Source organism: Tupaia chinensis, unplaced genomic scaffold (genome assembly GCF_000334495.1).
Source record: "Tupaia chinensis unplaced genomic scaffold, TupChi_1.0 Scaffold000415_1, whole genome shotgun sequence".
Lineage (NCBI taxonomy): Eukaryota > Metazoa > Chordata > Mammalia > Scandentia > Tupaiidae > Tupaia > Tupaia belangeri.
This window is the reverse complement of record NW_006159920.1, coordinates 2,934,580-2,938,806: the sequence shown is the minus strand read 5'-3', so window position 1 is coordinate 2,938,806 and position 4,227 is coordinate 2,934,580. Positions and strand designations below refer to the sequence as shown.

General features: G+C 50.1%; 1 long non-coding RNA gene across 1 annotated transcript; it reads left to right on the top strand.

The window, feature by feature from the left end:
- The first annotated feature begins 6 nt into the window (after positions 1-6).
- Positions 7-1,776, top strand: LOC114008910 (uncharacterized). The gene is made up of 2 exons (XR_003550392.1): positions 7-545; positions 819-1,776. It is a non-coding gene; the product is annotated as an uncharacterized LOC114008910 (long non-coding RNA).
- The last annotated feature ends 2,451 nt before the right edge of the window (positions 1,777-4,227 follow it).

Sequence of the window (4,227 nt, the reverse complement as noted above, 5' to 3'; positions counted from 1 at the left end):
GCCCCAGCCTGCGCGCCCCGCGGGCATCCTCAGGCTCGACCCGGGGACCGCGGGGACCCCAGCTCCCCTTCCTCACCTAAAATTCTTGCTGCGCCCCTCCCTTGGTGCCTGGACCCGCGTCCAGCCCGCGGTCCCTTTGCTGGACCTGGGTGGCGTGCGGCCCTCCCCCGCCCCCGGCCTGGGTTCCTGCGCCCCCAGACCGAGCGCCCCTCTTTTGTATTCCCCCTTTAATCCCCCTCCCCCCATTCCACCCAACTTCAGCCCCGGCACTGCGCCCCCCTTTCCCTGGCCGGGCTCGATTGGCCGCTTCCTGAGCTGTCAGACTCGAGTCCCGCGCTCTTATTGGGCGAGCCTATGGCCTGGCGGCCGTGCCAAAGGAGGGCGCACCGAGTGGGGGGCGCCTGGGCCGCGACCGCCGCTGGGACTTGGAGACCCGAGTCCCCGGAGGGGCTTGAAAACCATACCCGGAAAAGAACCGGGGAGATGCAAAGACCGAGAACCTCTGAGGCGCAAGAAGACAGTGACAGAAAAGATGGAGATGCAGGGTGAGGCGGATGCAGCCAGGGCGGGGCGGACAGGATCGCTTTAGTGGGTAGTTAGGGAGGAAGCCCCACGGGCAGCCCTGGGAGCACCTGGCGTCTGTAAGATCTCGGTCTTTCGTGCTTTAAGACATCCCATTCGATTACCCTCAATAATCCTGGGCTGTGACAAGGGCCAGGGCCCTGTGGTTATTCCCAGCTTATAGATGAGGAGGCAGGCTCTGGAATCTTAATCAACTTGCCGTAGGTCACACAGGTCTCTTAACTTGCGACCCAAAGGTCTTTTGTCAGCTCCTGGCAGTCTCCGCAAGGTGTCAGCGGGAAGAATGTGGACCAGAGCAAGGTGGAGTCCCAGCTGGGGGCCAGGCCAGGAGAAGGAGCAGATACAGACAGAGACAGCACCACAGCACCGACAGAGGCAGGATGCAGCGGACTGTTCTGCCGGGCCAGGAACACCTAGGCCTGTGGAATGATGTGTCTACCCAAGTGCTCTGCCCCGGAACTGTCCAGCTGGAGGCTCTGGCAGTTATACCCTGGGAGGGGAGGAGTGCGGGAATTACATCTCTACCCAAAGGGGAGAAACAGCCTTCCCTTCACCCTTCTCTACCCTGCGACCCTCTCCCCAGAGCTTCTGACAAGGAGCGAGGGGTCTGCTGAGCTGCCTTTTCTCTCCCTCTCTGCTGGTCATTTGCAGATTGGAAGATAAACCTTGCCAGATCCTGATTAGGAGAAAATTTCCCACATCTAAACCGACTAACCCTTAAATAGTGCGGCCTTGGAGTAACCCATGAATACCTAAATCATGAGCAACATGAATTCAGTCAACCAAAATTCTAGAGCATCCCCCAGGTGCAGAGCATTGTTAGTTGCTACCTAGAGAGCGAGATGACCAAACTGAGCCAGAAACTTACCATCGGGGAGGCGGAAGAGCTAGACACTACCTCCAGGTCAGTGCAGAGTTCAGTGTTCTGCAGAGTCCGACAGCATATCCAGTGTTCAGAGAGAGAGGAGACATCACACACCTCCTCTCTCTTTTTGAGGGCCAAAACCTCTGGAGGTGGAATCTGGTCTAGCAGGGAGGAATGAGTAAGGAAAAAGGGAGACAGGGCCAGTATTGTGAAGCAAGCACTTCATGTCTGTAAGCATCTGATTGTCAGATAACCATTCTGAGGAATGCGTTGCTCTCTCCACTATAAAAATGAGAAAACAGACTTGGAGAATAAAAGTTTGCCCAAGACCCACGGTTTGTAGTGATCTGCTTCTTGTATTCTTCTCTGCAGCCATGTAGCAAATGTGATATGAGAGAGACACTGGGGACAATGGCAACCATACGGACAGAGGCCAGATGGCCAGAGGTGTCAAGGGTATTGATCAAAGCTCCATCCCTGATCTTCTCATTTTTCTGAGTTCGTCCTAGGTCATTCCTTTTTTTAAAAAAAATGTAAAATAACCATCATCTGGGGGGCCAGACAGTGACACAGTGGTAAAATGCCTGCTCTACAAAGCTGACTCACATGGGGAGGTTCTGGGTTCGAGTTCGGAGACTTTCCTGAGTATGCCATACGTGTGTGCTCATAATCTGCGGCTGGCCAAAGCCGAGCATAGGGCAGTATCGAGACCATATTGGATGCTCTCTCTCAGAAGAAGAAAATAAATAAACTTAACAAAAAGCAAAAGCATTGGACCACCACGTGACGTAGTGGTTAAGACACTAGATCCCACATGGCGGACTTCATGGTTCAAGTCCCAGACCTAGTGGTTTACAAAACACATGGGGCACATGTACATGTGTGTCCAAAATCCCAAGAGGAGAATGGAGGAAGAGGGAGTGCTACGTAAACACAAAAATTTAAAAACAACAACAACAACAAAAAACATTGTCTTACAATAAAAGCCATGTATGGGAACCAGCAGTTAGCGTAATGGCTATGTCGCTGGACTCCCACGTAATCGACCGCGGTTCGCGACCCGGATCCGGTGGCTTAAAACTCACGCCGGGCGCGTGTGCGTGCGTGCCCAAGATCCGGAGAGGAGAATGGAGGAGAAGGGATTGCGGCATGACCATCCCCTCTGGGGGGTGATTTCTCGCTTTCTGTCTCTATGTCTCTCTTTGTCTGTCTGGCGAGTGCACGTGCCCTATAGCGGAAAACCTCTCATAAATAAATAAATAAATAAATAAATAAATAAATAAAAAGCCATGTATGAGACCAGCCCCATAACCTAGTGGTTAAGGGAGCCAGATCTCTGATGGCCAAGTGTGGTTTGAATCCTGGCCCTGGCAACTTAAAACATACATTGTATGTGTGTGCTTACATGCTGACTCAAATCCTGACAGGATGGAACAAAGGAGAAGGGATTATGGTGTGGCCATTAGGGGTGCTTTCTCCCTCTTCCTCTCCGTTTCTCTAGTGTATGATTGATTTTAAAAAACTTAAAAAGGAAAGAAAAGAAAAACATTTATCATATCACCTAGAAAGAACCACTAGTAAGGTCTTATTTTTTTTCTGAGACTTTACCCTACAACTGGGATTTTTATCCTACAAATGCAGCTTTAGAGTCTGCATTTTTCTTTCTATTTTTAAAATTTGTATTATGTTTTTAAATTTGCACATGCATTCACCAGAGAGAGAGAGAGAAAATACAAGCCACCAAGTCCGGGACTAGACTATGTCAGCCATGTGGGAGTCCAGCACCTTAACCACCATGCTACCTGCTGGGCCCTAGAGTCCGCATTTTTCTACTTAGCAAAATATTGTGGATATTTTTTGTGTCAATAGCCATTCATCTACAATATTCATTTTATTTGTCTAAAGATAATTCCATTGCATAATTTATTTAAGCATTCCCTTACTGTTAAGACATTTTTCACTGTCGTAGCAAGTTATAAAAAGTTTCCACTCTTGGGACCAGCAGTTGGTGCAATGGTTATGTCACTGGACTCCCATGTAGTCAACCGCGGTTCGAGTCCTGGACCCGGTGGCTTAAAACTCACGCTGGGCATGTGTGCGTGCGTGCCCAAGATCCCGAGAGAATAGAGGAGAAGGGATTGTGGCGTGGCCATCCCCCCGGGGGGTGTTGTCCCACTTTTTTATCTCTCTGTCTCTTTCTGTCTGTCTGGCAAGCGCATGTGCCCTATGGCAAAAACCTCTCAAAAAAAAAAAAGTTTCCACTCTTACTGTAGTAAACAATGAGCATTTTTGTAGATAAAGCTTCATGTGCATCCTTATTTATATCCTTAGGATAAATTCCTACAAATAGAATTACTGGGTCAAAGGATAGGCACTTTTTTTCCTCTCAGATGTGACTCTTAATATTTTTGAAACTTCATGATAGTGTGTGCACACGTGAGAACAAGAAAAACAAGCACCCTCCTAGGGTCAGGCCACACCTCCATCCCCTCCCCTCAGTCCCCACCCAGCCTGTTGGGTGTCTGGCACTCGCTCTCTCCCTCTCCATTGTCCCTATCTCATGCACATCACACCCCCACTGAAAACTGCCCATCCAGACACCTGGAACTACTTTTTTCTTTAGTGTTTGCTATAGGGCGTGTGACCTTGCAAGAGAGAGAGAGAAATCACCTCCCAGGGTGATGACCACGCCACAGTCGCATCTCCTCCACTCTCCCCTCGGGATGTTGGGCACACGTGCACACGCACCTGGCGTGATTCTCAAGCCATCCAGTCTGGGA